Below are 16,649 nucleotides of genomic sequence, written 5' to 3'. Positions count from 1 at the left end.
AGACGTGCCATTTCTTCCTCTACGTGCCAGAGACGTCTCTGGAACACACCGGAGACGTCTCGGCTGCCCCTGATCTGTTTTCTTCATCTCAAAAAATCTTCAAAAAATCCTTAAAAATTATGAGAACATGCCTTGACAATTCTTAACAATATTCTTAGTTAAACACTTGAAATCTTTAAATAAATTGTTAATATAAAGAAAATTATACTATTGTGTTTTGTATTCATCAAAATCCATTAGGGGGTCAACAAAAACTCTCTGGCACGCAGATTTCTTACAGGCCATCTCGGAGGAGACCAGCTTCCCACACCTCAACCAGCCAGTTTAGCTCGATTTTCGCCGACCATAGGGTTAACTGAGCTGCGCTCCGATCTCGATCCAGGATTCAATGACAATAATTCTCAATGCATGTCCATTAAATACGATTCAACAGATCTAGGGATATCAAAAAGAAATTTTATACGTATGTAGTTATATAACATTAGTTTTATTTATATATCTTTCAATATCTAAACTCTTAGCATATGAGCCTTTATTCTATAACTTAAGCAGGAATAAAGAAAGAAATGTAATTACATGTTAGGATGTATTTGGATGTTTATACTTGATTTTGAATAAAGCATATCTTTTCATTTTTCTAATTAATCACGGTTATAGAACTAATAAACAAGTTTTTGTTGTTTATTATTTAATTTAACATATATTGGATGTTTCATTGATAAACATTTCAGGTCATAGATTGTTTTAGACTGATTAATTTTGTTTGATACATGATGGATACCCGAAACATATCTCCAGTTGATTCAATTTTGATGCAAATTTTCGTTGCTTGAACACCAATCTGACTTGATCCTTCAATAGATCAAACAGGAAAACAAAACTTAGTACCAAAACCTTATAGGTATTGGTCGGGATTTTAAGAAACCCCAATTTGACATGCCTCAACAGCACTCTAACAACACTATCACCAACATTGTCCGATTATAAAATGGAACATGCTTTCTAATCCAATAGATTGATGTGATCACCATCTATTAGACTATTAAAAGATAACGGGCATGATCAAACTTGTTCATAGGCCAAGCAAAGTAGGATTTAGGTAGGGCTCACCTTAAGGTATAACTAAATTTAGCTAGGTCTAGGCCTGGCTTGGCCAGGCTTTTGGATCTACCTCCTAGCCAAGCCTAGTGCTTACTCTTACTTCAAGCTTTAGGCTTAGGCTTCCTGAAGTGGAAGAAACAAGAAAAGTAGTAACTTGGATGAGTTGGAGAAGTCCACTGAGCCTTCCAAGGTTGGTTTCAAGCCGAAGAAGTGAAATCAAAGTTTTTACCTTTTTCTCACTAAGGATCATGATAAAAATACAATTAAGAGCTTGATAGAATCCAAAATCATAATCCTAGAAATCTAAAGAGCGCGAAAGAGAAGGGCACAGATCGAAGCCTGCCGATGACTAGGAAGAGAGTCGGAATGCCGAAGGCCTGGGCCTCCTTAGTCTCCGGCCAGTAATATAGATGATATGCATGGATTTGGAGGACGAGGTCCCGAGGAGGAGGAGGAGGAGGAGGAGACGGGACAGAAGCAATTCAAGAATAAGTGGCATACCAGCCACCACCCTAGCCATAAGTGAACTGCCCACTAACCCTAGGCCACCATTCAAGTGAATCAAGGTTACTCAAAAAATAGGTTCTTTATAATATCCAGTCCGGATTGTTTAACAAGCAACCTAATGCCTGTTGACGGTCCAGGCTCAGGCCCGCCCAAAAGGACTGGATGGGCCGCCAGGCCGTGAACACAAGATAAAAGCCACTCCACGGCCGGACCGGCCATCAGATCAACGAGTTCCCCATCACACTCAATCCGATCCGTCCGTGGACGCAAGCTCCTTCATTTAAGCCCTCCGTCTCTCGGAACTAGGGTTTTTCTTGACGTTCGGCGACCGCAGCTAGGGTTTTCCAAGGTTCGATCCGCTTGCCTTCCCTTATTTCCTCTTAAACTCTCCTCTCCTCCTCCTGGATCACCGATTAACGAAGGCTTTTTTGATCTTTTTTCAGATCTGGGTTTTTCTTCTCGCTGCTGATTTAGGTACTCTTCTTCTCCTCCTCCTCCATTTTCCGAGATTTTGCGGCTTTTCTTCCTTCTTTTACCTGATTCTAATTGAGTAGATAATCTTCTTCAAAATTGTTCCTTTCGTCCTGTATAGTAATTTTTATTGTATAAGACGGGAGTCTTGGGTTTTATCCCATCTTTAATCTCGTCTGGAATTGAATTAACTGGTCTATTTGTCCGTTTGAGAAGGGTGAAGAAGTTACTTGACTAGAAAGCGTATTCTTGGGTTGTTTGATTTAATTATGATGTTTAACCTGATAAACGAGCATAGAGTAATTCTAATTTGTCCGTGTAAATATCTCGTATGATATGCAGTATGCTCAATTCTTTATTTCTCTTTTGTTTCTCGGTTTAGGTGGGTGTGGATGGTTACGAGAAAGACTAACGTTTTCAAATATAACTTTTGAATATGAAAAGAATGACATTATTCAAAAATAAAAGAATTCACGGCAATGGGATATTTATGAAAATGATATGATATATTGTTGTAGATCGCCGGAGCATCTAACTTGGAATTCAAGAAAATGGTAATTTTCTTTAAAATGGGGTTCAATAGAAGAGGGATTTGGTGCCATAAGTTGTTCCTTGTCATAAAAACATTTAATGAAACAAATTGAATACCAGTGTTTAGGATGCTGCAATGAGATCTGTGAGTCCGGAAAGTTCACTTGTTCCGTCTTTGATCTTGTGTTCCTGACCCATCCTTTCTGGGCCAAGCTTTAGCTGGTGAGGTGAATTTCCTTTCACTTCAAGGAGCTGCATGGTATTAATCCATATTCAAACCTTGGGAAAAATGTTTTGGCCAAGACTCTCAATCTGGCACAGTTTCAGATCTTGAGTTCTTGATCAGCCGCTGTGTGCTTTCTCACTTGTATTTTAGTTTTGGCCAAAACTCCCAAATTGATACAGATTCATGTTGGTTTGGATGAACCAGGGGGTTTGAGAGTTCTGGCTGAAAGAGCAAAAAAACGTTCTTTAGCCTAATTGTTCTGGCTGAAACAGCAAACATGTTCTCTAGCCTAAGTGGTGATGTTGATGCCTGAAGTAGAATCTACACATACTTATGTTTAATGTTCTTCTTCTTCTTCTTCTTCAAAATACTATACATTAATCATGATAATCATCATCATCTTTTTCGTCCTTTAAATAGTATGCATGAATCATTTGCTCCTTGGGCTAGAGTTTTATGGCAGCTATCTGGAATATGTGGATATATTTTCTTCCTGTTTCTTTGGGCGTCAAGTGTAGCTTTATATATGGAGAAACTTGCAACAGATTCTTGATTTATTGTTTGATCTTTCTCTTAAAGGTTGCAACCACTTGGCGGTGGTCGTTGCAGTTAAAACAGAGTTCTATCGTTGCATTGCACTTTCGGAACATATAAACTGATTTTACCCTTATTTTATTTTATTTTTTTTGTTCAATCCCATGCCCTATTATAATAATGTATGAGGTGTCTTTTAATCCTTTTAATTTTAAAACTCTTTCTATATCTTCAAATTTACTTATAATATAGAAGCTTTGTTCTTTATTTTCTTGTGGCTTGTAGATTTTGGTATGTATATTATCTTTTCTTTTTGTATGTTGCTATACCTATGGTTTCAATTGGATCACCAGGATTTCATGTCTTATTTCACTAGGTTGAATTCCTTCTATCTGACCTATCGAATATGTTGGATATATACAGTTCTTCGACCACTCTACAATTAATTTTATGATGACCATGCACTTCAGCTTTGTGATCACTAAGAACTATTTTTCACATTTATGCTGCTGTTACTTGCATTGACTAAATATTATATATGTACTATTGTTACTAAACAAATTGCTATTAGCTTTTCTATGACTTAATAGATAATTGCAGGGCATGGCAAATGACATTTGTTAAAGTGGTCACGTTGTTGATAAATGATATTGATTAATTTCATCTGTACTTATGGTTTTCTTGAGCAGAAGAACTATATTCTTAACGTGTCTTTTAACTTACATAGCAAGAACGAGGAGATGGCTACGGAGAGGGAGGTACTGGTGGTCATCAGGGCTTCCCGCCCATCCTTCCATAACCCCCACGACAAGGTCGCCTTCGCCGTCCTTGCCTCCTTTCTCTCCGCCGGCTTCTCCCTCACCGCCACCGGCAGGAACGCCTTATCCGATAATCCTCCGATCGGTGCGTATCCCATACTTCTTAAAGCTTGACTCTTGAACCGAAAAATTGTGTTTCTTTTTTTATAAAAAAATTGGGAACTTGGGAAACACGGTCCTTCGATCCCGTTCAAGTTAACTAGAATCTTGAACGAAAAAAATTGATTCTTTATTTTTTTTTGGATAAATTTTAGGTGGGGGAAGAGGTGGGGATCGAGGGGTGGAACGAGCTGGAGGACAACTATGGTTTCTTGTACTCCAAAACCGAGAAGGGTCAGAAAAAGAATGCCTTGGTGAGGTGCCTGGTGATCGGAGATATCCTTGCGATTTATGGCTTGAAGCTTGAGGGAGAGTAGAAGGAACCATTCAACCTTCAAATTAAGTATTAATTTTCTTAAGATTTTCAACTCTTAAGGATTATAACTTGTTTGGTTTCTGGGTTGGATGTTTAATTTTGTTTGGTTGCAACATATTTGAAGGGTGAATGATTACTTATTTGATGGAAATCAGACGAGTAATTATGGGGAGTTGTACAAAGATTTGAAGGGCCTCGTCAAGAACTTGGATTCCTGTATCTTGGCCAAATTGGAACCTAAGGTTGGGAGCAGGTTTGTGAATGAATTTGCCTCTGTACTCAATTAGAAATTTGATTAAGCATATTCTGGTTCAGATGCTTGGTGAACTTTTTTTTATTTGCCATGAACAAAAAAACCTTATATATATATATTCAACATGGACAAAAAAATCTTCTCTAGCTTCCTCTTTGTCCGGTAACACAGCCTGCTGGATGGCTAAATTGTTAACCATGTAGTGCTTAGGCAACCGGTGAATATAGAGTTGGCTAAAGAAGTCTTGGATGAGAATATCGATAAAAGGATTGCACACCTACAATTTGGAAACTAATTTAATCTACAAAGCTGGGACTAACGTATTATGAGACAAGCATTATTGATTAGGCTCAAATATTATTTTTAACTTGGTGTTTAATGGCCAAGGTTCTCTCCTTGTTTGATATAACATGAAACAGGGCCAGCACCATCTTTATGGCTTGCTTCAAAGGTCTTATTTCACTTTTATCTGTATCCAACACCTAAATTTCTAATCAGGAAGCATGTTTGTTTTACTTATCGCTGCATGTTGACATCCATCCTGTACGTCTCTTTATCAAGACCATCTCTAGCTGTTGCTAGATCACCTTATTCATTGCCGAACATTCTGATCCATACAACATGAGGGTCCAGTCTAATGATCAAGGTTGTCAGACTAGCTACTCTGGTCTTAGGCCGTGAAACCTTTGGCCTACATAGTTTGTACATCTTTATTTGATATGCTTGTGCTCTCTGTTTATTGTCTAACATTAAATCTGTACTGTGAAGCACTAGAGTGATGACTTTATCTGTCTAGGAGATACTTGACAGTAACCTCTCAAAGGCTTAAGTAGGATACTAAATTTAAAAATTTACTGGTAATTTATTGAATGTTAATACAAATATTACAACATAAACCTCACTTCTAGATAGATTTAAATAATTACAAACATATATTGAGTTTGTGCTCTCTGTTTATTGTCTAACATTAAATCTGTACTGTGAAGCGCTAGAGTGATGATTTTATCTGTCTAGGAGATACTTGACAGTAACCTCTCAAAGGCCTAAGTAGGATACTAAATTAAAAATTTACTGGTAATTTATTGAATATTAATACAGATATTACAACTTAAACCTCACTTCTAGATAGATTTAAATAATTCCAAATATATATTGAGTTATATTCTCTAGGCTGTGGGAAGCATATCTATCAATAAAGGAGAATATATTTGTAGTTTTTTCTGAAAAACAACAAACAATACATAAAGAATAAATGTGACAACTAGAGCACCAAGCAGTTATTAAGTACCTAGACACCTTCCTAGATATTAGCTTGGGAAGTCAATTTGTTGCCCTGCCTTTGACAGAACACTAATCTTTATCTAGGATTTTCTCAGTATGGTTGCTCTTGGGTGGGAAGAAAGGCATCAAACCTAATTCATGTTCATCGTTGTAGTTTCTTCTTTCAAAAGAACTGTGTGGTTTTTGGTGTGGTGCAAGAAATTATTCAAAACAGAAAACTGGAAAATCCTAGATTGGAGGAAAAGGCTGCCTTGAATTGGTAATTGGTGCAATCTATAATCAATTATTACAGGTGTAGATTGATTTTATAATAATCAATTATGGTGCGATTGATTAGACACTTCAACAAATACTCATCATCCCAAAAGATCATCATAGAGGTATGTGAACGCAAAACAGAACATGATAGATATCTTATTAATGAAGCCTAATAAATGAAATATAACTAGTGTAGCAAACTGAAAATAATCACAGAAGAACAATAAAAAAAATATTGCCAGTAAACTCAGGTTCCAAGGATGTGACAGATGTGTAGGTTCTTTGAGTAGGTTCTTTGCCTTTTTCTTTTACAGAATTTTTCGTGTTATACCCATACAATTTTTTGTGTGGATAGTGTGTGATATTCATTTTATCTTTCATAAAGAAATATGTATCTTTTTCCCGTCATATTGGGTATTTCTATCGTACTGCCAAGGCCTACCTAACAACACGTTGCACATCGCCATAGGCATAACGTCACACCATACCTGATCTTGGTATCGTTTCCCAATGAAAAACTCTACTAGACACCTGTGGGTGATTGAAACCTCAACTTCCTCCTTAAACCAAGATACCTTATATGGTTTATGAATCTTTTGTGTCGGTATCTTTAGTTTATCAACCATGTGTTGAGACATGAAGTTTTCAGTACTGCCACTATCAATCAAAATAGAACATCTATATCCCCCTGCAGTACCCATAGTCAAGAAAATACTTCGCCTCAACCAATTGTCCTGGACAGGTTGCTTAGGTGCGACCATAACACGGTGAATCACCATGAGTGGGCCCACCTCATCACCTGTAATGTGGACATCGTTATTCTCCGACTCATCCTCCTATTCAGACTCACCTTCATTTGCCTTTAGATTGGGTTCATCTGAATCGTCCTGGCGTCCTTGCGCAATCAGGTGTGACTGAGACTGAAATTTTCTCAGGGGACATTCAGAGGATTTATGACCGGATTGTCGGCACTTATAGCAAATGATAGTGGAATCAGGTGCCGGTGCTAGTATGCCTTTGCCCTTATCCCATAATTCCTTGCGAGTATTAGGCTTTAGGACAGTTGTGGTCTTGGTAGGGTTTTGAGAACTTGTTGCCTTGTTCCCGAACTGACTCTTTCCATGGGTAGTGGAGTTTCTGTTTGAGTCCCATTTTTGACCACTGGTTCGCCTTTGTTGTGTTTCTACTCTTAGTGCACGGCAATGGGCATCATCAACACTCAAGATATCGAACATCTCCACTTGGTCCAGGATGTCTCGTCTCAAGCCATTGATATATCTACTAGCAACATGGATGGGGTCCTCACTAAGACTGTTTTTTGCTTGGAGCTCATAGAACTCCTCGGTGTACTCATCCACGGTCCTAATCCCTTGTCGGAGGTTTTGGAATTTCAAGTAGAGATTTTGGCGATAATCCAATGGGACAAATCTCTTTCTCAACTTCTCCTTCATCTTACTCCAGGTACGGATCTTATCCTTACCTTGCCGAACTCTTCGTTCCTGGAGTTGCTTCCACCAAACTAGTGCGTGTCCCTTTAATTTGAGGGTCACAAATTTGACCTCTTTATCTTTAGAGATTTCCTTCCAATCAAAATATTGGTCGATTTTGTCGACCTAATCAAGGAAAGCATCTGGTTGGAAACGTTCCTCAAAATCTCCAACATCAATCTTAATGCCATCATCCTAACGTCTGGCACAAGGGGGTTCTCTATATGGTAGTCTCTTTCTGTTCCTACGTAGTGGTCGATCGTCTAAGTCATTTTCTATCTCATCTGACTCACTACTCTTGACTAACCTCTGATGGACCCTTTATCTACCTTGAGGTCTGACTCTATGTCTTGGTTCATTCTGATGGTTTTTTTCTCTCCTAGGTCTCACTATCTCAATTATGTTCAATTCTAGTCTAGTCATAAAGTTAGAGAGGTGTTCTACTTGTTGTTGGATCTGCTCTAAGGTTCGCTGTTGGGCTCTAAATGCATCTTGCCAATTATCAGACACGATTGTAGGCTAAGATTTGACCAAAAACTGTTTTCGAGGTGTTTCTAATGTTATGGAGGTGAAACGAATTTTTTTTCAATTTTCTTTGAATTTTTTATTTTTTTATTCCGAAATTGAATATTTTAATACAGAAGTTAATATTTTAATGCAAAAATATTTTTTTATTTTTTAAATGCAAAAAATGTATGCAGAATTTTGAAATGCAAAAACTAATTTTTCTGTATTTTTAACTCCAAAAATTAAAATTTCTGTAATTTTAAATGCAGAAAATATATTTTACTGTTTTTTAATTCAAAAAATATATTTCTCTGTTTTGAAGTACAGAAATTTAATTCTCAGAATTTAAAGTGCAGAAAAATATGAATATTATGATGCAAACACAATAATGAAGATTTTTAGATATGCAGGACCTATTTGCTCTGATACCACTTTGGTGCAACCTATAATCGATTACTACAGGTGTAGATTGATTTTATAATAATCAATTATGGTGCGATTGATTAGACACTTCAGCAAATACTCATTATCCCAAAAGATCATCATAGAGGTATATGAACGCAAAACAGAACATGACAAATGTCTTATTAATGAAGCCTAATCAATGAAATATAACTAGTGCAGCAAACTGAAAATAACTACAACAGAACAATAAAAAAAATACTGCCAGTAAACTCGAGTTCCAAGGATGTGACAGATGGCAACGATGGTAATGATGATGGGTGGAGAATGATTGATGGACGAAGAAACGAGAGTTGGGCAAAAGATGGTGATAGAACTCGTCGGATAATTACCTCTGCGAGTTTGGTTCCTCCAATCCAATAAGAATCTTCAGGCCGCGCTCCACCAAGGTATTGAGAGCAAAGACTAAGCAACAATGGAAAAAAATGCTTACTAATAAATGGCCTTTTAAAAAAAATTGGATAACATACCTACGAACATGTTACCACCTACACCCGAGGATCCGGGAAAAAAGCGCAAAATGATGGCTAAATATCCACAGCCAAGTTACAAGACTATAAAATGGTCATGGTGGGAATTGGGAGAAAAAACCTCTCAGGATAGAAGCCACTGCCGGGCCTAGGAAAAGCATCATTATATTCAAACGGTGGAACAAGAGGATATACAATACTATGCACAAAAAAACAAATGAACAAAAAAATAGATGAGTTAGAATCTAAAAGTTATTCAAGCATCAGATAGGTCAATGCATGTGTTAAACTAACCAACAGAAAAGGAGAAACTACTTCAAAAAAAAAAAACATGAATCAATAAAATATGTGGATGCCCTGTATAGGATGAAACTAGGTGCAAATTGAAGATGTGACACACATTTAAGGCCAGACAATTGTATTTGCAGGCAAACCACCATCACAAACTACTTTACCTAATTGTGTTTTGCAGTTAGTTGTTAAGTTCACCAAAATCCAAGTGTATTTGCAAAAAAATAAAAAAGATTTTTACCTATGCATATCAAGTTAGACTACACATGTTATTTTAACTCCTTAAAAAAAAGGAGCTAATGACTTTAAAATAAATGATGGATTATCCAAATTAAAGATCCAACCTAATGAACATGATCTACACTAACAAATGCCTAGAAATCAAAATTCTTTGGTAGTCTTTAACCTAGCATCAAATTGGTTCAAAAATGAATGGGATCAATAATGCTTGTCTCATAATACGTTAGTCAAGCCCTGTTTAGGTGTTGGATACAGCTAATAGTGAAATAAGACCTTTGAAGCAAGCCATAAAGATGGTGCCAGCCCTATTTCATGTTATATCAAGCAGGGAGAGAACCTTGGCCATTAAACACCAAGTTAAAAATAATATTTGAGCAACATGAACATAATCAATAATGCTTGTCTCATAATACGTTAGTCCCAGCTTTGTAGATTAAATTAGTTTCCAAATTGTAGGTGTGCAATTCTTTTATCGATATTCTCATCCAAGTCTTCTTTAGCCAACTCTATATTCACTGGTTGCCTAAGCACTACATGGTTAACAATTTAGCCATCCAGCAGGCTGTGTTACCGGACAAAGAGCAAAGTAGAGAAGATTTTTTTGTCCATGTTGAAAATATATATATATATATATATATATATATATAAGGTTTTTTTGTTCATGGCAAATAAAAAAAAGTTCACCAAGCATCTGAACTAGAATATCATGCTTAATCAAATTTCTAATTGAGTACAGAGGCAATTTCATTCACAAACCTGCTCCCAACCTTAGGTTCCAATTTGGCCAAGATACCGGAATTTAAGTTCTTGACGAGGCCCTTCAAATCTTTGTACAGCTCCCCATAATTACTCGTCTGATTCCCATCAGATAGGTAATCATTCACTCTTCAAATATATTGCAACCAAACAAAATTAAACATCCAACCCAGAAACCAAACAAGTTATAATCCTTAAGAGTTGAAAATCTTAAAAAAAATAATACTTGATTTGGAGGTTGAAGGGTTCCTTCTGTTCTCCCTCAAGCTTCAAGCCATAAATTGCAAGGATATCTCTGATCACCGATCACCAGGCATCTCACCAAGACATATTTTTATGAGAAGACATGGGAGATAAAAGTGTGTGTGAATTGAATGGTAAACACTACTTAGGGATGGTTTCTGTTCCAATCGCCGAGTATGGACGATAGAATGCTTGCTTCAGAAAAGGTAATTGTGGGATGTTAACTACTATGACTGCTTGATCCAGAGTTCAAACTTGTTATGCACCAGAGGGAGCTTACATGCCTAGATCACCATCTAGGTAATGGATAGAGGGAGCTTACATGCCTAGATAACCACTAGGAATGGATGGTTGTTGCTCATCTCGAAAATAAAGAGCGTTGCGTTGGGTGCCAAACATAGTTGATCATGATAATAGCGACATTTGTACACTTCCAAGATAGATGATAATGGTTGATATCTAGGCATGTAGGTAGAACACATACCAGAGGATCCTGGTTCGCTTGACTGACCCTTGTTGTAGTCATTAATCATCAATTAATGTTTTCCACTACAATATGAGCCAAAGTGGTCCTCCACCTATTTTTTATACTGAAGGGGAATGGAAGCCTGGTTAAAAGATAGGGGATATTATTTTCCGGTTTGGTAAGTATATGTGCATGGATATATTGGTACAAATTGAAACAATATAATATGCAAATTACATGGATCCTACCTTATTTCATGCAATGAGCGCATAAGAGAATTGTTTTATTTGTTGGTTTTCCTTGATAATCTGTGTTTTCTAAATAATGGTAATAGGCTACACAAGATGTTGGACATAGAAACCTTGGATTATATATATGTTTGAGATAGGTGAGAATTCTGGGTTATATGAGGGTATTCTCCTCATAATACTATTATGACAAAATTTAACTCATGAGTATCAAGAGGCTTAAATAACAAAATGCTGGACATACAGTTTCACAAGATGCGTTTGGCTTTTAGGTCACAAGATGTGTTTGTTTCTTTAAGATGCACAACTGTATGTATATAGCCAATTGGACTTTGTTCAGTTGGCATCCCTCTTTGCATGGAGAGTTCCAGTTTCGAACGTCGATGATGACACCCCGTTAAGTTTCTCAACAAAGAAAATATAATGTATGTGTAAAAATAACCTCCCCTCAAAAATAATCATGGAGAAGGGATTAAAGCATGTAACTATCTGTCATGACCAACTTGCTAAGCATACTCCAGGCCTCCGTACCCCCATATCTTTTGTATTTTCATGTTCCCACTCTTTTCCAAATTTCCCTATCACATTTTTTTATAATTTCATGCTTTTATAATTTCTGGAGCCCCTAATACATATAAGCCTGGGGTAAATGAAAGCATTCAGCCAGTAATATGAACCTGAGAAATGGCACATGCTTGTCCTGGCGAACTGGAAGTGCAGATCCAATGGCCATTATCTAAAGTCCCATAAACAGCTTCACAGTTGGCTAATGAATTTACCTCACGATAAGCAGAAGTATATCCTGACGTCCTGAAGCAAAGACCGGTCCTTGAGAAGGCTTCATGTCTGAAGGTTTTCCTGTGGGACTTGAGATTTGAGTTGGCTGAGTTTATGGACTGCAAAATATTGAAGGACCGCTAGCTTCTTCAGAGGCCTTGTCAGTGCTTGCTGGATTTGAAACGGAGTGGTTGGCAGGGCTTTCTTGTGTTTATGCAAGTTGCAAATAGATACTTTGCCAATTTCAGGTATCAATTGATGAAAAGATCCTTTCATCATTTTGAGTTATAAGATGCTGTTTTCTGTCACGTGTTGTAGTGCTTCAGTGTACGTATTTTTGGTTGGAAGGTTTCTACAGTAGGATGTGTAAATTTGAAGGATTATAGTCAATGTCCAATGTTTTTGTATACTCCAAATGCTTCTCTCCAGGCATGAACTTGTTACTTGTACTCTTAACAAAAACTTGTTGATTCTCAATTTGAAAATCACTAGATTGTTCATTTTTCAACAAAGCGTTGCAATATATTTTATAGCTTTTGCTAGTTGTTTCTTTGAGAAACGCCCCATTGTTGAGTTAGTGAACAAATTGGATGTGAAGGCTGTAACGAGGAAGAAGGAAAACATTTGAAAGATACTTCACTCAATGTTAGTTCTTGGTGGGGCCCGGTCCTGTCTTCTTGCTTTAGATTCAACTTATTTTGCTGGAGGTAGTTCTTTGTAATGTTATTAGATTGGCCTTTTTGTCATTGCTCGTTGCTTTTCTTTTAGCTGCTCTAGATCTTTCAACAGTTAGAATAGAATGAATCTTAATCCCGAAGACATGAAAAATCTTTTCAGAGTAACTTTGTTTGATAAGAGAAGTAATGGTAATTTAATTTTAGAGTAAGGTTATTGTTTCAAACTCTAGGATCACAATTGGCTGAGTAGTCTTTTTCTTTCTGGGTTGTAGAACCAAGCCAAAGAGGTAGAACTCAAGCGAAAATGGTTGGGACAAGGAAATCATCTTAACACAGTTTAAAAGAGGCGAAGCAACTCTGCATTTAGTTTATCGTCCTGAAGGCTTTACTGTCTAGGTTGAAAGACACTTGTGCTTATTGATAAATTTATAACTTGGAGCTGCTCGAATGAAGTTAAATGTAGTGTTTGTACATTGTTGTTTTAATGGAGGATCATCACCCTCTTGTTTTCTTTGATAGTGGTAGGTAATGGAAATGACACAACTGATGGGCTGTCGCAGGTTAACTTGAAGCATTGATCATCGGAGGAATAAATAGATAAATGTTCAGACAAGAATCAGTCACAGGATTTGTAAATAGCATTTTTTGTTTTGTAAATAACTCCCCTTGGTGGTGTTCCTCAGCGGAAATTGCTTGTCTAGTTGCGATCCAAACCATTGTTTGTACCCTAGGTCCATCTTCTTATTGGAAAATGAGTCAGATTTTTTATGGTTTCTTCTTGGCCATGACAATTAGGGAGGTATTCTATCAGTGATAGGCAATTATTGGTTTTCGAACTTGCCGTGGAAACAACTGATGTCCATGAACGTGGCTTGGGTGGATACACAATCATTTTTTTGTTAATTGAAAGTCCCAAATTCTAGTTCTTGTAGCAGAACTAATTATGTATTCCTCTGCTTAGTGTTTGGCATATCGAAGGGTTTGATGGAGACCTTGTATGTATGTATGTGATATGTACATTTTCTTCCAGATTTGATATCTTATTCACTGGTTCCTTTCTTGTTGCTTATGTGGAAAGCATAGCATTTTGATAAGCAATTAATTTCCAACAGAAACAAATAAAACTGCAAATTTGATTCATTAAATAACAATTTTTTTTTATATATTTTGCATTCGTCACCAAATTTACTAATTTGACGGTGCGGTTTGATGCGCCGCTGCTGGGATTTGGAGCGAGAAAGGTCACCGACATGGAGAAATAGTAGCACTGTAAGTGGGTGCTTAGAGAGTTTAACTTCCTCGTCTCTGTGTAATCAAGATTTCACTGGGTGACGCGCTATATGGCAAAAATTGTGGGCCTGCAGCCTCTAGAGGTCGTGATAACCTCTGAGAGCAAGGATAACGGAAGGGATTGAGGACCTTCTTGTTATAGATGTTGAACACCACGTTAAGAGCCGACCAGGTGGCGAAGTAGATCTCACAGTACCAAGGTTAACAACAACCACTTCAATGGATGGGCACTTAAAAGCAATGACAGCCATGGTTGGGCCACCAACATAGCTGGCTCCAGGGCAGCAGATCTTCACCATCTTGAGTTATCAATAGCATTATGAACTGCTCCCAAGAGGAACTAAACACACAGAGGAGACGAGAGAGGAATTCCCTGTGGAGTGTGGATGGAAGGAGGTGAGATGCACCTTCTGAGATACCTTTAAAGGGAGAGCGCCGGCGCCGGGAAGGCCGCCGGAGTGGCTCCAGTAGACAATCTGATACGACTTTGGGAGAGGAATCCAACGCCTGAGAGCAGCACCTCATGGCGGCCTTTTTTTTTTCCTCAACAAATAATAAAAAATAATAAAAAAATAATTAAAGAGAAAAAGAAGAGAGAAAGAACGCTATGATTTTATCAAAATCTCGATGAGAAGAAGAGGACTTTGAAAGCCACCGAGGCCGGAGCCCCGGCTACCCTTCTAAACGAGGTAGAAGAAACAAAGGATCTGCGAGCAACGACAACGGCCATAGAAAAAGCGGAAGAGAGGACGGCAGCAGGTTACGTGATCGGTGGCTCTGATACCATATTGAAATATTTAGGAAAGAAGAGAAAAATAAGAGAATTGTATTTCTGCTCGTCTATTATAGTGTACTGGAGCAGCCTTATATAGACTAGAAGGCTGACGAAGTTTGGTAAGGCCGACTAAATTTGGCACAATCAATCACAAATCAATCAAGGTCCTAATCAATCATATGATTTTAACATACAAAATCTAAATCACATAGTAGTATGTGTTAAAAAAAGAAAAAAAATTTACAAAAAATAAAACATGTTCACTTGATAATGCAGATGCATGCTTGTAGGCCTGAAAATTAAATAATTGAAATTTCATTAGCCAATAGGGGTCTACACCCTAGAATTTGATTATGAGAAACTAGTCTACTTAAAAAGTTTTAAGGATGCTAAATAAAAATTTTTAAGGATAAGCTGCAACCAGGAAAAGAAGTAGCTTGTCGGCCAAAATGAAATCCAGAGGTTAAGGTGAAGAGGCTTGATCCCGCAAACACGATTCAATTATCAACTCAAAACTAACACAAGATCAAGATGATGACGTGCGACGTTAAAGAAAAGAGGAAGTAGAATGAGAATAAGATGTGGGCAATCGAGAATAAGATGGTGAAGAAAAAGAGGGAGGAGGAGAAGAAGATGACGGTGAGTCACTTGATGAAGAAGATGTGGGTGATCGAGAATAAGATGGTGAAGAAAAAGAGGAAGAAGAATAAGAAGACAAAGACAATGGCGAGTCGTTTGATGAAGAAAAAGTGGGTGACGGAGATTTTGTGCTACGTGAAGGTGAAGAAGAAGATGTTGAATGACGTGAAGAAGTGGGGGATGATTGAGACATACAAGCCCATAGAGAAGAAACATAGGGGCATGAAATATTGCGGTAGCAGTCGTAATCAGAAAGCCTGCAGTTAGGTTTAAACGAAGAGGCCGACAATGGAGAAGATGACATGGAAAGGCCGTGAGAAGAAGAATACAGCATCCGCAACGGCGGCAGCAACGACCATGTTGATGATGTAGAGTTATATGATGAGTATGAGGATGAGGAGGCGGCGGAGCAAGAAGAAGAGGAGGACGAAGTGGTGGAAGATGACTTGTGATACTTCTTCTGCCTCATTCTGGCTTCTCCATGCTCTCCTCCTTCGCTTTCTCTTCTTTGATGCTTTCGCCATTGAAGCTAGAGAAAATTTTCAAATCCTTCAAGGAGACGATTTATATTAATTTGTCCCTTCATCTGTATGATTTGCTTAGATTATTTTACGAGGATACTCTTCTTGGCAGATTTCTTTTCCAGAGTCTTAGATGAACTCAAAGAGTCGTTTTAAGATATTCCTTCTGCAGTTAGGACTCTATTTATGAACATTAAAAGGGGATGGTGGATAAGGATGCGGTAATTAGCGTGGAGAGTAGGTTTGGCTGGAGTTCTACCTTTCTTTTTATCATCATCATCCTTATCATGGTCGTCTTCATCATTACTAGTATTATTATTATTATTGTTATTATTATTGATGTGTGTTAAATAGTTAGATTATTTGTTTGGGTGGGTTAAAAACAAAAAGCAACTTCACATTAAC

At 37.5% G+C, this 16,649-nt stretch overlaps 1 protein-coding gene across 1 annotated transcript in view; it reads left to right on the top strand.

Moving 5' to 3' along the window:
• Positions 1-1,867: 1,867 nt before the first annotated feature.
• Positions 1,868-16,649, top strand: part of LOC103709967 (40S ribosomal protein S7-like) — a 32,465-nt gene continuing 17,683 nt past the window's right edge. Inside the window, exon 1 of the mRNA XM_039125893.1 lies at positions 1,868-1,957. The gene's annotated coding sequence lies outside the window, so the exon portion shown is untranslated. The remainder of the gene's footprint in view (positions 1,958-16,649) is intronic.

This window comes from Phoenix dactylifera, chromosome 4 (assembly GCF_009389715.1).
Source record: "Phoenix dactylifera cultivar Barhee BC4 chromosome 4, palm_55x_up_171113_PBpolish2nd_filt_p, whole genome shotgun sequence".
Taxonomy (NCBI): domain Eukaryota; kingdom Viridiplantae; phylum Streptophyta; class Magnoliopsida; order Arecales; family Arecaceae; genus Phoenix; species Phoenix dactylifera.
This window is presented reverse-complemented; position numbering and strand designations above follow the sequence as displayed.